At 38.4% G+C, this 22,189-nt stretch overlaps 1 protein-coding gene across 9 annotated transcripts in view; it reads right to left on the bottom strand.

Annotated features, from left to right (window-relative positions):
• Positions 1 to 22,189, bottom strand: part of slc4a10a (solute carrier family 4 member 10a) — a 72,948-nt gene that overhangs the window by 29,493 nt on the left and 21,266 nt on the right. The gene's annotated exons all lie outside the window — the stretch shown is intronic.

Below are 22,189 nucleotides of genomic sequence, written 5' to 3'. Positions count from 1 at the left end.
ACTTTTGATCCATTTAATCATCCTTACTGAACAAAATAATTAATATCTTAATGACCCCAAACTTTTGAAAAGGTGTGTACAGGTATATACATACTATATACGTTAATGTTATTATCAGATTCATTGGTTAGTCATTGCAGCCATACTTGACTTGTTTTGAACCATGCAGGCACTTTTAACAAATGCACAAGGGAGGTTGGGACTCCATGAGTCACAACTGAAAGGATTTTTTTTTTAAAAGCAATTGTTGGGGAGCGCTGGCGAGCATCAATGGAGTAGGACGTGAGTTTGTAAGCTCCTGCCGATTTCGGTTAATATTATTATTTTTCTGCGCTTTTTCGTTACATATTTAGTATAGTCTTTACTCCGCAGTATTTTTTTACTAGAAAGTCTAAATCCGGAATGCGTAAGATGGCTGGAAAGAATTCTAAAACTCGCAAAACTATTCAGACACAACTGCGGCCTGGCCTGCAAGCTGCAACCACATCTTCGAGTGGATCATCTGTTACCTCAGAGGTCGAGGTCGCCTCGACGGATGCCAACCTTGACATTGCTGCACTCAAGCTCGAGTTGTTGGCCTCGGTGAGGAAAGATATCGCTGAAATTCTTAAAAAGGAACTCCAGGATACTCTCGGGGATGCATTGCCTACTATTAAGCTTGACCTGCAAGCGATGAAGTCACAGCTGGCTAATGATAAAGCTGCTACCGATTCTACCATGTCTGAGCTAAAAGGTACGGTCGGAGAGATGGAGCACGCACTCTCCGTGTGCTCCGATGATATCGTCGAGATGAAAACAACTATTGAGCGCCTCACAGCTAACATAGCCATGCTTGAAAATAAATGTGAAGACTTGGAGTCCAGATCACGGCGTAACAACATCAGGATAGTGGGAGTACCGGAGGGCCCTGACACCTGTACCACGGCTGCTGTGGCGGCCTTACTGAGGGAAGTGTTCAATCTGGAAAAGGAGCCGCTTTTGGACCGCTCCCACCAGACCCTGAAACCCAAACCCAAGCCTGGTGATCGTCCACGAGCCATTGTGTGCAGATTTCATTATTACAATGACTGTGTGGATATTGTCCGCCATGCTAGAAAGCTTAGACAGATTAAAGTCAGAGGCATGACCGTCTCAGTTTTCCCTGACCACACTGTCAAGATAGCTCGGGCTCGGGCTGCATTCAACGAGGTCAGACGCCAACTTCGTGGAATTGCCGGTGCTCAATATGGTCTGTTTCATCCAGCGCGACTTCGCATCACATACAATGGTGTTGAGAAGGATTTCGTTTCTGCGGAGGAAGCCAGCGACTTTGTCAAAACTTTGGTTCCTGGGTGAGGTCTAGCGTTTCAGATCTGTGTTCTAGGGGTTACCTCGGCTCTATATGACCATTTTAATTTTTTTCTTAAAATGGTTAATGGCAATATAGATCCCAGCATTGCTGGGTCAGGCACACCTCTCAGATTCATCAGTTGGAATATCAGAGTTTTTTTGCAGGAGACTCGTATTCGCATTAAAGACTATTGTAGGTTACATTGCCCTTGGGTAGGTCAAGTCTTTCACTCAAACTTGAATTCAAAAGCTAGGGGAGTCTCTATTTAATTAACAAAAAAGTTCAGTTCTCATCCACTGATGTTATTGCTGATAGGAATGGCAGATACCTCATGGTTGCTGGTACCCTGATGCAAAAAAAGGTTTTGTTGGTAAATGTATATGGCCCGAACTTCGATAATGTTGAGTTCGCTAACAGATTGCTGAGTAACATCCCCTTCTTGAATACACACCTGCTGATTTTCGGTGGGAATCTAAATTGTGTTTTCGACCCAATCTTAGATCGGTCTAATCCTCGAAATCTATCTTAATCTGCTATGTCTAAAACATTTTCTGTTTTTATGAAACAGTATGGTCTTATTGATCCATGGAGATCTCGTAACCCCTCTATTAAAAAATTCTCTTTCTTTTCCCAGGTGCACCATTCATATTCTAGGATTGATTATTTTTTTATTGACAGTATGCTTAATTCATGTGTTAATTATTCGGACTATTTAGGTATTGTAATATCCGACCATTACCCTTTATTATTAGATATTCAACATTCTACCTATAAACGTAGCCCACCACTTTGTGGAGATTTAACTCTCTCCTTTTGGCAGACCAAGAATTCTGCAAACTCATTTCAAACTTTATTGATGAGTTCTTGTCTTTGAGTTCTTGATGAGTTCTTGTTCAATGGTCTTCATATTCATTGCTGTGGGAGAGACATGTTACCTGAGAGGTCAAATTATTTCTTACTCTGCTCTTTCTAATAAGAAGATTAATGCCAGGCTTAATGCACTTACATCTGTGATTGTTGTCCTTGATCAAAGATTTGCGCTGAACCCTTCTCCAGAACTACTTAAGCAGCGTCTTGATTTGCAAGCAGAATTTGATCTCATCTCAACTAGAGAGGCAGAGCGCTTGCAACTACGCAGCCGCGGCTCATATTACAAATATGGCGACAAGGCAAGTCGTTTACTGGCACATCAGTTACGACGACAGGCCACTTCCCGTTTGATACCTACTATTAAAAACACGTACTATGACACTATTACTACAGACCCCTTGGAAATTAATGCTACTTTAAATCATTTTACTCTTTATTATATAAATCTGAATTTCCTATTGACAACACTAAAATGAATACATTTCTTCAGAATCTTTCGAACCCTGTCATTGATACAAATACTGCCACGCAAATGGACTCTCCACTCTCTCTTGAAGAAGTATTAATAGCAATTAATGCTATGCAATCTAATAAAGCCCCAGGCCCCGACGGGTTTCCGATTGAATTTTTTTAAACATTTAGTGGCAAATTAGCACCGTTACATTTATCCGTATTCAATGAATCCCTAGAAAGTGGTTCATTACCACCTACCTTGACACAAGCCACTATTGCTCTCCTTCTCAAAAAGGACAAAGATCCGACCTCCTGTGGGTCTTACAGACTGTTGGAGCCATTATGCTGAAATGTATTTTTTTGTGACACTAGAGGGCGCACTAGTATTTTGAGTGCATTTAAGCGCGGTGGTAATGAGTAACAGGTGCGCTTATGGAAGGTCAACAAACTTTTTGATCGTGCCGTGTCGTGCTGTGTCGTGCTGTGTCGAGCTGTGTCGAGCCATGTCATGTCATGTCATGCTGTGCCATATGGACAGTTGGATTATGCTCCTGCTTAACAGTATGTTTGAATCAGAAGTTTGATTTAATCCTTTATTTTGTTTATTTTGTTATTTGCAATGCCAAATGGACAATAAAAGGACTTGGCTTATATGAAATCGATTCTGAAGGCATGGACATTTGTTTATTTGAGTCAAGACATAAGCACGCGTCAGAAACAGACAATGGAGCCATATGCGTCACTATATTAAGTCAAAAAGTTTGACCAAAGGAATCGGAATGAGGATTTATCGACATCGACTGGAGCAGATCGAGTTTGAGCGACTACAGGAAAAGTCCGCGGATCTGAAGTTGGATAAGGCTCATTCGTAACAGTTTGTTGGATTATTTTGTGGATTGTTGCGTGGGTTTGATCGCCGCGGATTTCGAAGGACTACAGACCCGCACGAGGAGAACAGAGCACACGATCAACAAAGTCTTCAACGCCTTTGAACTGAGGTATGAAAGCGCCATCACTTGAACTTGAGTCAAATGGCCATATATAAAACAGTGTGCACACAAACAAACAAAGACAAATCCAATGCATTGGTGGTAAAAAAGGACATGTTTGAAAAGGAACTGAACTGTTTTATCATTATGAAATGCTTGTGTTTTCCCATGTTTTCAGTCTTTGAACGGATGTTTATGATGTAAATTATGCAGTTGGTAAAGGTTTAATAATGGCGGATGATGAAAATAAGTTGCCTGCTTCTGAAATCGAGCAAGATGGGGCTTCGATTCAGATAGCAGAGGTTGAAAATGTTGAATTGTCTGTACGAAAACGAGAGGTTAAACTTACTGCAAAGGGTTTAATGGCAAAACTCGATATTTTACAAAAACAAAGAAAGTCAAAGTTTGACAAAGCATCCCAATTGAAAAAGACAATACTAGAGTTAATGGGTAATAAAGAGTATGGAAATGAGATCAAGTGAATGTTTGAAAAGTTTGAAACACAATGCAAAGAAGCAAAGGAAGCGCACGAGTCTTTGATTGTTTTATTGCCTGATGAAGAGAAAGATCGGCATGAAACATGGTTCAAAGCAAAAATGATAGGGGTTGTGGAATTCAGCACTGTGGTATATAAATGGTTGGAAACGCTACAGGAGGAATGTGATTGTGCTGCAAGCGAAATTGAACCTAATGATAGCATTTCGAATGTTGAAACGCGGGTTAGCGGTCGCACTTCTCACAAGAGCAACCGCCACAGTTCCCGCTCCAGCCAATCTAATGCCTCTGTGCAACTGGTATGCATTCAACTTGAAGCAGAAAAAGCCGCTCTTGTTGCTCAAGCAGAGTCTTTAAAAACTAAGCATGATATTGAGCAACAGTTGGAAATGTTACAGAAGCGTAAGGAACGAATAGATATTGATGCAAAAATCGCCGCATCCAATGCAAAGATATCTGTGCTCAGGACGTATGAACAACGAGCAAACAGCATTATATCAGATGGAATGGAATCCTATGTCAGCAAGCAGGCAAAGCAAGCAACTGCATCTCTACATCCAGAAGTTGAGAGACAATCAAGAGCTATATTGCAAAGCAACTCAGGTGCTGCCTCACAACCACCAACATCATCTCATTTACAGCAACCTGCATCTTCAAGACCCAGAATTGCCACTTCAGTAGATGATGGAAGGTTTGATTTCAAGCAAACTATGCTTCAAAAACATCAAGAAATAACAGAGTTGTTAATAAACCAGCAAAAGTTTCAACATTTACCACCACGTGATATTCCAGTGTTTGAAGGGGATCCATTGCAATTCAGTTTGTTCACTAAAGCTTTTAAACACTGTGTGGAGGACAAAACGAATAACAAAGGTGATTGCTTGTATTTCCTTGAAAGATACACAAGAGGGCGCCCAAGAGAAATTGTTCGAAGCTGTATGAATATGGTACCAGAAAGAGGTTATGATACAGCTAAAGCTATGCTTAAACGGCAGTTTGGAGAGGATTATTTTGTTTCTGCTGCATATATGGAGAAGGTGCTAGGATGGCCTATGATCAGGTATGAAGATACAACAGCTCTTCAAGATTATGCACTCTTTTTACGTGGATGTTGCAATGCTATGGCAGATCTTCAGTATATGCAAGAACTGGACATGCCAACAAACATGAGAGCAGTAATTTCAAAGCTTCCATTTAAACTCAGAGAAAAATGGAGAACAGCTGCATGTGATATTATGGAAAGAAAGAAAAGAAGAGCCCAATTTAGTGATGTTGTCAATTTCATTGAGTACCAGGTTAAAATCATTTCTGATCCAATATTTGGATCTATTCAACATGTAGAGATGAGAACAACTGGTAAACCGAAGGATGTCTACAAATGGAAGTCACCATTCCAATCAAGGCCAAAGTTAAAGGGAGATAGTTTTGCTACCAATGTTACCAATGTTAATAAACCCAGTGTTGGTGAAATCCAAAGGGTAAATGCTAAACATCCTAGCAGGGAATTCAAGAGTAACTCCACTTGTTTGTTCTGTTCACAAGGTCATTCTTTGGAGCAATGCAAAGAATTTGAGAAGAAGATGCATAGGGAAAAGGTAAACTTTATAAAGGAAAAAGCTGTCTGTTTTGGTTGCTTACATGTTGAGCACATGAGCAAAGAATGTAAAAGACGCTTAATGTGCAAGGTATGCAACCAGAAACATCCCAGTGTTCTTCACATTCATTTTAAGGAGATTAAAGTTGATAAAGCTGTCAACACAAATCATGAACAGAATGTAGAACCAACTATCAACAATACCCTTGTATCTGCCCAAACGTGTGGTCATATTGGGGCCGGGAGTAGCAGTGGTATCTTGCCTATTCTTCCAGTCCAAGTAAAGTCTGCAAGGGGCAACAAAGTTATTCAAACATATGCATTTCTGGACACCAGCAGTACCTCTACCTTTTGTTCAGAAAGCTTAATGAGGAAGTTGCACCTGAACGGACGAAAGACAAATATTTGTTTGCTTACCATGAGTCCCAAAACAACAGTCTCAAGCTATGTGGTAAGCAACTTAGAAATTTCAAGTCTTGATGGTAATCATTTTTATGAATTACCGGAAGTGTACACACAGAAACAAATGCCTGTAAATCAAGCCAACATGGTCAATCAGGAAGACCTAACTAAATGGCCATATCTTAATGATATTCACATTCCGCACATTCAGGCTGAGGTGGAGTTGTTGATAGGTACCAACGCCTCCAAATTACTTGAACCTTGGGAAGTGGTAAATAGTCAAGGAGATGGTCCCTATGCCATTCGAACCCTATTGGGGTGGGTTGTCAATGGTTCTCTAGGCAGTGATCAAGATGAACTACACACTGCTAGAGTAAATAGGATCTCTGTGGAATCCTTGGAGTTGCTATTGGAAAAGCAATACCAGCATGATTTTAATGAAAGAATGTCAGAGGACAAGGAAGAAATGTCCAGAGAGGAGGCACAATTCATGGAAATCATGGAGAATTCTGTGAGCTTCAAGAATGGACATTATAGTTTGAAACTGCCTTTCAAAAACAAAGATATTGTTATGTCTAACAATCTTAACATTGCCCAACAGCGTCTTGTGGGAATAAAAAGAAAATTTGAAAGGAATGTTAAGTTTCAGCAAGAATATACAAACTTTGTCAACGATATGGTTATCCAAGGTTATGCTGAGAAAGTGCCAGAGCATCAATTGGATAGATCTGACGGTAAAGTTTGGTACATTCCACATCATGGTGTGTACCACCCTCGTAAAGGCAAGTTACGTGTGGTATTTGACTGTGGAGCAAAATACCAGGGCACGTCTTTAAACGATCAACTACTACAAGGCCCAAACCTCACAAGCTCTTTAATTGGAGTTCTTCTGAGGTTCAGACAAGAACTTGTTGCTTTCATGACTGACATCAGAGAAGCTTCAAATGTGACACAGTGGAGGTATATTCATACTTCACTAAACCCTGCAGATGATGCATCCAGGGGAATGACTGTACAACAACTAACAACCAATAAAAGATGGTTAAATGGACCAGAGTTTCTGAGAGAACCAGTTTCGAAGTGGTCAAATGACAACATTGAGTCAAGCATTGTGGATGATGATCCAGAACTAAAGAAAGAGCTTTCAACAAATGTTGTAAATATTGAAGAAGCCAATAATGCAACCCATAGGCTGATCAATTACTTTTCTGATTGGAAAAGACTCAAGACTGCAGTTGCATGGATGCTGAAAATAAAGAAAGTTCTACTTGAAGTAAGTTGGCAAAGAAAACAATTGACAACTTTAAATGATTCCAATGTGTTGGAAAAGAGGTTGCAACAAACCAAAGCTTCTTATGGAGGCATATCCTTATCTCCAGACGACCTTGCGGAGTCGGAAAAAGCTATTATCCAGTTCTGTCAGTGGGAAAGATTCGGTGTAGAAATTTCATCACTGAAATCTGGACGATCTGAAATCAGAAAAGACAGTTCTATTCACAAGTTAAGCCCCATTTTAGAAGATGGATTGTTGAGAATCGGTGGCAGGTTATGCAAAGCTGCTATGCCTGAAGAAAAGAAACATCCAGTTATTTTATCTAAAGACCAGCATATTTCCAAGCTGATTCTTAGGCATATTCATGTGCAGAGTGGCCATAGTGGAAGAAATCATATGCTGTCTATATTAAGAGAAAAGTACTGGATTACTCAAGCCAATGCAACAGCCAGAAAAATTCTTTCAAGCTGTACTTTCTGCAAACGAAACCTAGGAAAATTAGGTGAGCAAAAGATGTCAGACTTACCTGAAGAAAGAATAACTGCAGATCTACCTCCATTTTCTAATGTAGGTGTGGATTACTTCGGTCCTATTGATGTGAAAAGAGGTCGAACTTCTGTGAAACGCTATGGCGTAATTTTTACATGTATGGCCAGTAGAGGAGTCCACTTGGAGGTGGCATACTCATTGGACACTGATTCTTGCATAAATGCATTACGACGATTCATATGCAGAAGAGGTCAAGTATGTCAAATGAGGTCCGACAATGGAACAAATTTTACTAGCTCAGAAAAGGAATTGAAAAGAGCACTGGCAGAGTTTAATCAAAATAAAATCACAAAGGTTTTAGCGCACAAAGGAATTAAATGGAGTTTTAATGCACCCACAGCTTCACATCATGGTGGTGCATGGGAACGCATCATCAGAATGATAAGAAAGGTGTTGTCCTCCGTTTTGAATCAACAAACGCTGGATGATGAAGGATTACACACTGTTCTGTGTGAAGCGGAGGCAATTCTCAATAATCGACCCATCACTAAAGTATCCGAAGATCCAAATGATCTTGAAGCACTTACCCCCAATCATCTGCTTACTATGAAGAGAAACCCAACCTATCCTCCTGGTCTTTTTGAGAAGTCAGATCAGTATGTAAAAAGAAGATGGAAACAAGTACAATACCTTTCAGATCTCTTTTGGAAAAGATGGATAAAGGAGTACTTGCCGTTGCTACAGGAAAGGCAAAAATGGACAAAAGAGAGACGTAATCTTACAACGGGTGATATTGTACTCATTGCAGATTCTACAGCTCCACGCAATTCTTGGACTCTTGGAAGAGTACTAGAAACTTTCCCAGATAAAAGAGGTTTAGTAAGATCTGTGCGAGTTCAAACCAAAACAAACACAGTAATAAGACCAGTAACAAAACTTTGTCTTTTATTAGAAATGTGATAAAAGGTTATTCGAATGCATGGTTTACTTATGTATAATAATGGTTTGTTTGATGGCTCCTTATGTAAATATATGATTTTGAATTGTTTATGCCTTGTGTCATTAACAGTTCAGGGGCCGGTATGTTGGAGCCATTATGCTGAAATGTATTTTTTTGTGACACTAGAGGGCGCACTAGTATTTTGAGTGCATTTAAGCGCGGTGGTAATGAGTAACAGGTGCGCTTATGGAAGGTCAACAAACTTTTTGATCGTGCTGTGTCGTGCTGTGTCGTGCTGTGTCGAGCCATGTCGTGTCATGTCATGCTGTGCCATATGGACAGTTGGATTATGCTCCTGCTTAACAGTATGTTTGAATCAGAAGTTTGATTTAATCCTTTATTTTGTTTATTTTGTTATTTGCAATGCCAAATGGACAATAAAAGGACTTGGCTTATATGAAATCGATTCTGAAGGCATGGACATTTGTTTATTTGAGTCAAGACATAAGCACGCGTCAGAAACAGACAATGGAGCCATATGCGTCACTATACAGACCATTGTCTTTGCTTAATGCTGACGTCAAGGTATTGGCTAAAGTAATTGCATCCCGCTTAGAGAATGTGCATCCTCATATTATATCTGATGAGCAAAATGGTTTTATAAAGGGACGTCAACTGTTTTTTAATACCCGTACACTCTTCAATATAATTTACTCAAAACACTCAGCTGAACTTCCTGAGCTTCTGATTTCTTTAGATGCCAAAAAGGCATTCGACAGGGTAGAGTGGGAGTACTTGTTTGCAGTTTTGAAAAAATTTGGATTTGGTGAAAAATGTATTTCTTGGATTCGCCTTTGCTCTTTGCTATTGCTATTGACCCTCTGTCAATTACATTAAGATCTTCCCCTTTATTCAAAGGTATCACCCGTAATGGATTCGAATATAAAATATTGCTTTATGCGGATGATTTGTTATTGTATATAACTGATCCTACACTTTCCATCCCTTCGGGTTTGGGTATTCTGGAGAACTTCAGCGCCTTTTCGGGTTACAAATTAAATTTGGAGAAAAGTGAGTGTTTTCCCATTAATACTGCAGCGTGTCAGTTGCAACAGTCAGATTTGCCTTTTCGATTTAGTCCAGCAGGGTTCAAATACCTAGGTGTTAACGTCACTCGTTCTTTATCTAGCCTTGCGTCTGCGAATTTCACTCCCCTAATCTCTAGGATTGCATCCAATATTCAAAGATGGGGTAACCTCCCCCTTTCACTAATCGGCAAGATCAATGTTGTTAAAATTAATATTTTACCGAAATTTCTATTTTTATTTCAGTCAATTCCTCTTTAAGAAATTCCTCTTTCTTAACTTACTATTGGGCGGCTCAAATCCATAAACTTTGCTACAGGTTAAAATCCCCCGGATCCTCTTGGTGTAAATTGGAACTATCATCCAGTAGGGGATCTTCTATACCTGCTCTACTTTATTCCTCTTTACCTACAAAACCTTCTCTATACACTGATAATCAAGTGGTTCTTAACACACTCAAAATCTGGTATCAATTTAGACGACACTTTAAATTTGTAGATGCATCTTTCTCGGGTCCTATCAATAACAACCATTTATTTCCTCCATCACTTTCGGACTCGACATTTTCATTGTGGTATGACAAGGGTGTTACACAATTTAGAGATTTATATGTAGATGATGTCTTTGATAGCTTTACCAATTTGTCATCTCGCTTTGAACTCCCTGTTACTCATCTGTTTCGCTATTTTCCAACTCGCAACTTTGTGGCTAAGTGTTTCCCCAATATCCCCTCTTTACCTCCAGTTCATCGGTGGGAAACCATGCTTTCATTTGTCCCTCATCACAGAGGAATCATTTCAAAGCTATATGACATTATCTTAACTTTTAGCGACCATTCAAATGCCAAACTTAAGTGTACATGGGAAAGGGAACTGGGAATACAAATACAGGAGGAATCTTGGGAACAGGCCATAGAGAGGATACGTTCTAACACCTTTTGTGCTCGTCTTGGACTTATTCAATTCAAGGTTTTACATAGGGTACATTTCTCTAAGCTTAGACTATCTGAAATATACCCAGAAGTGGAAGACAAATGTGATAAATGCCATGGCTCTCCTTGTCATCTTAGCCACATGCTTTTTTTTTTTTTGTCCTGATTTGGTAGATTTCTGGGTGGGTTATTTTAATATTATGTCCTCTGTTCTTGGGGTAAATCAGCAAACCTGGCCCTCTAATTGCTATATTTGCGATTCCTGACCCCTCACTGGCACTTAACCCTACACAAAAGGACATCATAGCTTTCACATCCTTACTAGCAAGACGCTCCTTATTGTTACATTGGAAGTCTGCTAAATATCCTTCTATCTCCCGTTGGCTCAGAGACATCATGTATTTTTTTAAACTTGAGAAAATTAAATATACGTTGAGAGGATGTACAGTCAAATTTTTCCATAAATGGCAACCCTTTATTTCCCATTTCACTAATTTAAAGGTACTACCCAATTGAATGTGCACCTGTTATTGTTGTACTGTTTGTATTGCATAATTAACCAGTAATATGTGTGTTGGTCGTGCTGAGCTGAGTGGGGGAGTGGGTGGGGGGTTGTTTATTGTTTATAACAGAGCACTCTGTGATCTAATTTGATTATTTCCTCTTACATTCTTATTAGAGTGTTTTGTTTTTTATTATTATTATTCTTTTATGTGTATATGTGTCCGTGTACATGTACATATATGTTTAAAAGTGGGGGGAAAAAACAAAAAGGGGGAAAGGATAAATTGTATCTGTGAATGGAAGTTCTGTATTGTTTGTTATTGTTGTATTGTTTCCTTTTCCTTCAATAAAAAAATTAACCAAAAAAAAGAAAGCAATTGCTGGACACCGCAAGCTCATTGAAGTGTTTTCATTCTCATTCTTCATTAATCTATTTTCCTTCAAACAGGACCAGTCAGAATCATTTCCCCTGACTGTCTTTGTTTTACTGACGTCACATACGTACGACACCGGTCCATTTCATGTTTCCAGGGCAAAATATACACTTAATGATACGTTTCATCATTTACTCCTAATAAATGCCACACTGATGCCATAACAGACAGACCCTCGTTCCTGCTCACACCACCAATGGATGACATCCCGAAATAAGCAGCCGTCTGCCTGAGCCTAACCTTGGCAGACAGTTTCCATGACGACTAATGTGGCATGCCGCTAGCTGTCCCCAGAACATAAATGACATTGTTTTGGTCCCCCGTGAAGCCAAAGTCTCACTAGCCTGTGGCTCAGAATCCAAATCACCCACAGTCCAGAATAGATGGAGTACTCATTCATTCTCTTTAGCAGGGTAAATAACCGCTCACACATAATCAGTTGCATGTCTTTAGAGTAACATCTGGCTACGGCCCACAACAGAACCAAAGTAATTCATTTTAAAGGGACAGATGACTGCAAGATGATCCACATGAGAGCAGAAAGAACGATGGCATTATGGATGGACGACATTAACGGCCATAAGAAGAGAAAGACAAGATTGTTCACAGACAAGGAGAACTCAGGGCTGGATGAGACACGGACCACATGGGAAAAGATTATAAATGTGTGCTGGAACATCCCAACATACATAAGAGGATCCATGGGAGAGAGCCAAGGGGATCATGGGAGAGATCAGAATTATGCTGCAAGTTTGGTTGGTTTGACAACAACAATGGATATATGTGGAAACAAGGAATCGTAAAGTTTCATATTAACCCTAGAGTTCAACAGTTCCTGACACCTTTTTCAGCAGCGTTGGCTCCGGATGTATTTTTTCCATTCCTTTTTCCCAAGCGGATTTTTAAACGGTCTTCGTTAAAGAGTTATAAGCCATGAACCAAGCCAATCAGCTATGAGGTGAATCATAGCATTACAAGCTTTGATTTGAAGCAACAAAGTATATGAAAATCGGACAAAACGACAAAGGAAGGCTGTTGTACTTAAAAGGTGTTAGTGAGGGAAAGAACTACAATCCCATGAAGCACATAGCTAATCAGCATAATCTAATGAAAAACGATGGAGAAATAAAAAACTTTTCTTGTACAAATGTTGATTATATACATAAAAACAATACATTTTAACTTTTATTGCAAAATATGCATACACAAATAAAATATTTAGTATTTGAGATCGACTCGAATAAGTCATTTACGGTGCTTCATGGGAGTGGGTGGAGCTAAAGAGCAATTTTTGGAGCATGTTGCTTTTTCTGACTCACCAATTGGTGTAATTTTCTGTACAGCATCATGGGTAATGTAGTTTATTCACTGTTAATTCCGCTGTTACAATCGATTATTTAAAAAAATAAACTGAAATAATTCGGGCTGACGGCTTCAACAGAAGTACTACAGATTAACAACTTCATTGCTCACAGTAGGTCTGTCTTTAAAGGTTTAAAAGTTATCGATAAAAAAAAATCAATTTCTCTGAATAGAGTTTTTACTTCCGGAACCCGACTGTTGCCCATCTGACATGTCTGTCAAACTCTCAGCACTCTTCATTTCTTAATTGCATATATTAAATGTAGTGGATGCCAGGACGTATAAAGTTGCTTAGGTTTCCTTAGTGGGTTTTTAGTGAGTTTATATACATGCAGACTCAGGTCAGTAATGTTAAAGCAAAGCATCAGTAATAGTGATGTTTGCCTAATAAAAGTAACAATCTCAGAGCATCACTGCCATGGTGAGTCATTTTCTTGAGCTGTGATGCGTGCGTGTGTGGTCTGAGGTGGTGGCGGAGCACTCATGCCTGCAAGGAAACCATAAATGGGAATCCAGGATGAACTATATAGATTACCATGGAAACTCAGCCCAGCAGACTCATGGGAAGCTCCATTCAGTCTGCCTGTGATGTCATCAAAATGAGCCCTAACCTCTCCATCTTGTTCTTGGAGGAGAGATGAAGGACACACGTGCACACAGATGTTCGGACAACTCATTAGCACGTCTGTCGAACGCGTCATTAGAACGGCACATAACGAGGGGTTACTCTTATAGACATGGAGGGGAAAAAACAGTTTACATTGTTTTGATCGAGATGAAACCTGTGCAAACACACAGACAACCACACACACACATGATCGCGCCCTTGTGTGTTCAGACCTTACTAATGAAAGCTAACAGTGTGTCTCGCAGGACTGATCCTCTTTATGTTAATAAGCATCTTCCTGTGTGCAGCTGAGGTGTGACATTATATCCGAGATTATCTGAGATCCCCCAGGTCCTGTCCTTCCTGGCTTGCTATTGCTCTGTCATCCCTAATCTTTCACACTTCTTTTTCCCTCTCTTTGTAATCCATTTTATGTCCTTCTCTCGTTCGGTCCCTCACAGCCTCTGCAGCTTGCCGGGTACAGAGTCACATGACCGTGGCTGCTCCTGTTGAATAATGATGAAGCAGATGTGGACATAAATTTACATACACATGGGGTGGGGGAGGGATTGGGGTCACTCTCATATGCCGGTTGCATGTAGAGCAGAGAAATTTGGAGCTTTTTCTATTGTTATGTAAAAACTAGGGCTGTCGATTGATTTAGATTTTAATCAAATTAATTATATAATATTAAGAGATTAATTAAATTGATTGCAATTAATCACACAATTCAATATTTCATGTACGGTTCAAGGAGCACGGTTCCTTTCTGCATAATGTTTTTAGAATTAAATCAACATCTTAAATTAACAGTCAAAGCAAAATCACAATGGATCAGAATAATTTGGAAAATACTAAATGAGATAATAAAGCACAGTTCAATGGGATGTTAAAAAGATTCACTATAACAGCGATGACTCTTACTGCAGTTTTTCCATTAAATATTGAAATATATCATGAGCTTGACCTCATTTTATACTTAAAAACAGATTTTACTCCCTGTCTTCCAGAAACACAAACAAGCATAGCATTTACACAGGCTTAAAGACATGAACGTTGCTTAAGCCAACATGAAATCAACATTTACCATATTTTTAGTTTTTAATACATGATTTTGAAGATCTGTTTGTGCACAATTCATCAATCCATATTATTCCGAATATTAAAAAAAACGTACAATCTAAACATTTAGACTGACAACACAGATCATTAATTTTCAACCCCTTTCCTAGAAACACCTGACTTATGGTATGCCCACTTTTCATAATCCAATCAATTCCCAACAGATAATATCAAGTCCTGCATTTTAGTATCACTGAATATCATGTTTCTCCTGGAAATAAGTCAGATCAGGAAAGTAAAATTAGTTGCTTCTTTAATTTTCTTTTATTTTTCATTGTTTGTTGACTATATAAAGCTAAAGACTTAAAGGCACAGTATGAATTAAAGTCACAGTATGTAAGTTTCGCCGCTGGACGTCGCTTATTCAAAACAATAACAAAGCTATTATACTATTTTAACCAAGTAAAACCTGCGTTACTCCACATTTTTTTATTTGACAAATAAAGTGACCTGTGAGTAGTGATTTAGCACCTGCGGCTATTTGAATGAAATAAATCACACGGTGAATGAGCGTGGAATCATGGGAGTTGTCGTCTTCACCTCCAATCTGACAGGACTCAGGCAGAAATATGTTCATAGATGAGCTAATGTATTAAAGTTTTATTAATGTTACTGTGCTAGGAAGTACCAAGGACCAAGAGCCAGGGTCATTTTACATTGCTGCTTTTATTGTGCTTGTATGCCGCAGTCAGGCGCTGTTGCTCCTTTCATTTTGTTGTTTATGCTTATTTTATTATTAAAGTTACGTTAAACTTTCGCTTCCATGTTATATTATTTTATTCCAATGATAAGGCCGCAAGGGCTAAATTATTATTCATACAGGTCACTTTATTGGACAAATAAAAATGTGGGGTAACACAACACTGTTTTACTTGGTCAAAACAATATACTAAACATACATTTGAGTGTGCTGAAAGTTACATTATAACTTTCGCTTTATCACTCGGTGGCTGATGTTGCACACTGCAGTAAGCTAGATTGATATTAGATATATTAATATTAATAATAATCATTTTAATAAAAGATATATATATATATATATATATATATATAGCCATTTTACCTTTTGTGTACAAAAACACAAACTACTTTGTGTTAGTAGCGGTAAACCAAGATAACAACACAGTCGAAAAATAACTATATAACAATGATTAGTTTTCTGTCAATAAATGTATCCAAACAGCTGATCACCTGTCTAATAAAACACATAATATATTAAAGTGTCTTTGGTGTTTCCATGGTATTTACAGAAGTAAGACCGGAAATCAAGGGTAACACGGATGTGACGTCATTGACAGGTGACGCAGTGGCATGCAAAATCTTACATATTGTGCCTTTAAAACATTAAAAGATGATGGAACAAAACAGAAAAAAAAAATTTGTTCTGATGGAACAAAATAATGTTCATACCATTTGACCTTTGACATCGTAAACTTTCTAGCAATAAAATAACATGTTTAAATTGATCAATTTTATTTAAAATTAAATTAAATGTTTATATTCACTATTTTGTATTTAAATAAAAATACTAAAAACTATTTTTAAAAAATTAATAATTTTAATTGTTTTCATGGTCTGAATCATTTTATTGATATTGAACCGATTACTGGGAAAGAATAACCCTGCCAAATAAATTGTATTAGAGATGCACCGATTACAATTTTCTAGGCCGATTCAGTTTTTCCGATTTTTCATGAGTTTGGCCTGCCGATACCGATTTCAGCCGATTCCGATTTCATTTTTTCTAACCACTTTACTGCAAACACAAATATTTATTTTCTATCTTTGCTTTCATAGGACATTTTACATAGAATAGAACATTTTTTGAACAAATTAAATAAAATAAAACTATATAAATTATTACTCCTGGTGTGGGAAATTCACACATATCTAAATGCAGTGTTATGGTATGGAAGAACCATTTTCATTTCCATATATTCAACTAAAAAAAAAGTGATATATTTACTTATTTACGAAACTAAACTTCTGTATGAAAACATGTAATGGCAATAAAATAATATATAAATAGCAAATAAAAATAAAATAAATATAGCCTTGCAGTATGAAGATGTTTCTCAAAACACACACACACACACACACACACACACACACACACACACACACACACACACACACACAGCCTATTGCAATCACTTGTACATCAATGGCAAGTTTTATTTCGCAAACAGTTCTTCTCTCATCTGCCACATGTTCCGCCAGGCTAAACAATCACTTTAATTGAGCGCGAGCAGCGCAGCAAAAATAGACTCTGCGCCGAAACCCCGCTTCACTGCTGCTCACGCGACGCTCCTGCTCGCCGCTCACGCGCTGCTCCTGCTCTCGGTGTGAATGCACTCATTGATAAACATGCACGCCGGGGGAAAAAAAACCCTGCGCTGCTCACGCTTGATGTGTGAAACGGCCATAATTCACGAGGTTTCCTACATGTGCGTTCTGTGTGCACGTGTGATGCTGATTTTGCGCGATGTTAATCATGCGGCGCCTGAGTGCATTTGACCGGCAAAATAAAAAATCGGCATATGTCAGACTGACCGGCCGGTCGCCGATCATGGCCGATCACGTGAAAATCGGCCGATTCCGATCACCAGCCGATCAATCGGTGCATCTCTAAATTGTATTATATCACTTACTGTATAATTATATCAGCCAAAATCCACCCTACAAGATACAAACATCTTCCTTAAAAAATCCCAAATAGGTTCAAAGAATCCAAACTGGATTCTTTGCTGTCCAGCATCTCCCAGAACTTGAAGATAACGACGGCCTATCTTACTCCAGCAGCCGGAGAGTATCTCCAGCACTTCATCCTTTCAGTGTCACCCTCTTACTGTCCTCATGCCCCATTTAACGTTGACAAAGAAGGCCACTGTTAAAAGCATAAGAGGAGCGAAGCAAGACGGCAGAAAAAGAGACGGGACACTTTGAATGTGGGTGCCGAGATACATACTACCTACATTTGCCTCTCTGTTCAAACTATACTGAACTAAACAAATCAACATAAATAAAAGACAAATGTTGTTGTGAATGAATTAAGCTCCTATATATTTACTCCTTTATTTTCTAGAGTCCCAACAGATTGGACATCTTACAGGAAATTCCAGTGCCAGAACTGTGCGTATTCTCTAAACAGCATCCATTAACTCTGCAGAAGTGCACATGTATATTCACACAGCATTCCTGAATAGCAATGGATCTCATTAGACTGAATAGGAAGATTTTCTGCTCTGAAAGGCTCTTTTGTGCCATACTGTAAGAATTACAGTCTGAATTTGCACTAACATCTCTGTTCTTTAGCCATGATGACATTCTCAAAGTCTTCTCTCTGCATCTAAGGAGACTTCGGTCAACTATTTCCGCTAACAACGCAAGCCTCGAATAAAGCTGAGACAAAGAGGCATTATGAGGATTCGAGGATGTATAATCTGTCATCAAATGTTGCATGTTTTTTATGATATCAGACCCAGCATTAGATCATAACAGCCTTATGGAAACGGTTAATAGCGGATAAAAGGGTCAGTTATATATGGTGCGCGTGACGGATGTTGCTTTTCTGCTTCATCCGGAGCAAGTGAGCTGTAATGTGCGACTTTAAGGCTTTAAGAGATTGATGCCGGATTGGTTTACGCTCATGGTTATCAAGGACATTTAAAGGGTTAGTTCACCCAAAAATGAAAATTATGTCAATATTTACTCACCCTCATGTTGTTCCAACCCCGTAAGACTTTCGTTCACCTTCGGAACACAAATTAAGATATTTTTGATGAAATCTGAGAGCTGTCTTTCACAGGTGAAAGGTGTGTTGTCTCACCTTTCACACTTTCCCATCAAATGATCGTAAGCGCCATCTTCTCAGTTCTCGCGCATGTTTCGTGGCGCTCTCGTGAACTCACATCAGAGGCCCACAAGGAAGAAAATGAATAGTTGAATAAAGCCGTTATTTTTAGGGGGTTTTGCGCACAAAAAGTATTATCATCGCTTGATAAACTTAAGGTTGAGCCACTGTAGTCACTTGGACTATTTTAACAATGTCTTTACTAACTTTTCTGGGCCGGCAGATGCAATTACCTAGCAGCCTATGAAGGAGTGAGACAGCTCTCAGATTTCATCAAATATATCTTAATTTGTGTTCCAAAGATGAACGAAGGTCTTACAGGTTTGGAACAACATGAGGGTGAGTAATTACTGACAGAATTTTCTAGGGCTGCAACAACTAATCGATAAAATCGATTATAATCGATTATGAAAATCGTTGTCAACGAATGTCATTATCGATTAGTTGGTCTGCTTACGTCACGGGGAGCGTTTACTGGTACGCACACACACGCAAGGTCTCTCTCCCTCAGGCGCTCTGCCGAGCGCGCGCGCTACACGGTTTGGAGCAGTCTCCTCTGTCTCGCATGCGCGCTCTTGCTTGCGCGCTCTAGATTTCGGGAGTTTGAACTAATTCGCGGGCATCAGGAGACTCCCGGGATGTCTTGGGATGTCTGTATTTTGTCTCCAGCATCAGGTTGCGCAATCAGTTCGCTCGCAACGTAAGTGATGGATTAAAATAGCGCTACCGCAGAAATAGGTTAAATTAAAACGGTCTTTACAAAGCGAAGCACTAAATATAAAGGCAGTTAATAACAGCAGCAGTAAAATATTGTTTTTTAGTCACTGTACTCAGTGGTTTTCAGCGAATGCTTGTGCACTAATGCATAATTTCTCCTGTCCTTTACTCAAGCCTGTTAGCTTGCTGGGTAACGTTACCTCCATTCCGTTCTCTTTTTATAGCATTTGTCTACTAAGTTTTATTTGTTTTTCAAACGCGATCTACTGCGGCTCTACATTCACACAATTGTTTTCAGTCTTTCTATATTTATTTAATCAATTTATCCTTATATTATTATTTTATATATTATATATAATATATATTATATTCTTTATCCTTATATTCCTTATATATAATTAATTTTAAATAAAAATTAAATGAATTATATATTTTAGATGTTTTTAGTTTGTTTTTAGTTCAGATATTCACATCTGAACAACATGTCTGTGTAAATTTGTTTTAACAAAAATTGTGTTAAAACATAATATGTTGGATATAATTTTTTTAACAATAATCATGTTTGTCAACTTGCCATCAGCAATTATCATTAAAAACAATGCAAATATTGATATTAGTAAAACTCAATGTGTGGCTTTTGCACTTTTTAAAGTACACTTTTACACATAAATACCCTGATTTACGGTTTTATTTAGTTATAATAAAAAAAAAATCTTATTTAATTTCTATCCGATTAATCGATTAATCGAAAAAATAATCGTCCGATTAATCGATTATCAAAATAATCGTTAGTTGCAGCCCTAGAATTTTCATTTTTGGTGAACGATCCCTTTAATGCAAAGAGTAGTCAACAAACTACAACAAGCTGAGAACTGTGCTGAGATTTGTACTGTATAACACAATGAAGTCAACACAATGCAACTCTAGAAGGGTCTGCAAGAGATGAAACAAGATCAGATACTACTGGACTAATGATTCTTACTCCTAAATATGAGCAGACAGAGTCACCTCTGAGGAGGGACATCCAGTCAACTGTAGATGAACTGCAACTGAGGGCCTGGAGGGTCCTTCAGGCGATGTTCTCTCTAAAGTACACCATAAACACAACAGAAGTTTAATGGTGACAGACAACCAGATGCATAGTTGAAGACCCAATAATTTAATGTCCATGGAAGTTGGGGTATATGGATTCTAAAATCGGCTTTAAGCCATATTCGCTACAAATTCATTTATGGCACACAAAACATGATTTTTAAAACAAAACGATGCATCCCAATATAATATTGTACTGCAATGATCCATTGTTGGTTAAGATTTTTAGGCTAGTTATTGAAATTATTTGGATAAAACTATTTGGAGTTTTATTATGGACTCACAGATTTTTTTAAATTGTGGCCAATAATTTCATGTTATAGCATATAAACAATTAATTAAAACTCTTTACTATTTTTTCTAAACAAATAAAAAAATAAGACACCAAAAAATGTAATTTATAGTTTTATAATAATCAAGTCAATTTAGGCATCACAACCTTATAATGTCCAGAGTGAAAAAAATGGATATTCATTTTGGGATTTGTCTAAAATCACATTTACAGATTAAAGTTTTATTAGATGATTTTAATGATTAACGATATTGACTAACAATGTTGTTAACTTTAAAGCTGAAGTCTGTAGTTTTTCCTCTTTGTCACCATCTATGTTCGAAATCTGCAATTGCAGTTATTCACGGAATTTTCAAGTTTACGTGGGTTGTGCCTCGGCACGGCACAGCGCGGATGAATCCAATGTTTTGAAGAGAATGTGTGGCTGTCAGTCACCGTGCCGGTGTGGATACTGTCATTCGGAATCACAGATTCTACTTTTTGGAAGTATGCCCAACATAAGAATTTTCACCGGAAAATGTAATCTGAACAATAGCCTAAGTAACATCCACTTTTGTTCTGACCAACTAAGGGGAAAAAAGCATTGCAGTAAATCGGGCTGATTAAATCTAATGATCGTTTAATCAATCACATTAAACCGTGCAAATTATATTTTGTTCTCAAATTGTGAGTTAACAACATCAGCATTGCGTGACAGTGATCCAGAAACTAACATCCAAATCAAAACAAAAATGGGTCATGGAGCAAAAAATCAAGCATCTGCAATGGCCATCCCAGTCCCCAAACCTGACTGAACCCTATAGAAAATGAGTGGGCTGAACTGAAGAGAAGAAGCGCCAACATGGATCTGGGTTCTGAAGGATCTGGAGAGATTCTGTATGGAGGAATGGTCTCTGATCTCTTGTCAGGTGTGCTCCAAACTCATCAGGCATTATAGGAGAAGACTCAGAGCTGTTATCTTGGAAAAAGGAGGTTGCAAAAAGTATTTAAAGGGGGCAAATAATTGTTCCAAATGTGTTTTGGAGAAAAACATTTAATTCATAATTTCTAATTGCGTGTCTCTTAGTCCCACCATATTTGCCATAAACAGGCCTTTGCACATGCTATCACTTTCTGTTAATCTTCTTCAGGCTCTGCAGTTTTCTGGGTCACGGTACCTTGTGACCCACTTCTGCCTGTGGAACTTTATTAAATGATTAAACTGCATTTTCTGCATGCAGTCATCTCCATAAAAGATCACTTTTCAGCACAGTGCCAGATCATGACGCCGGACCCTTTTAACAGCCGAAACAGAACAACGTGTCACCTGCCACGGATCACGTTATTCACCAACTCTGTTCGTCTGTCCAAGAGAT

The sequence above is a fragment of the Siphateles boraxobius genome, unplaced genomic scaffold, assembly GCF_051911475.1.
Source record: "Siphateles boraxobius isolate OS27281-9 unplaced genomic scaffold, OSU_SipBor_1 5, whole genome shotgun sequence".
NCBI lineage: Eukaryota > Metazoa > Chordata > Actinopteri > Cypriniformes > Leuciscidae > Siphateles > Siphateles boraxobius.
The sequence above is the reverse complement of the archived record's forward strand: the minus strand, read 5'-3'. Positions and strand labels throughout refer to the sequence as shown.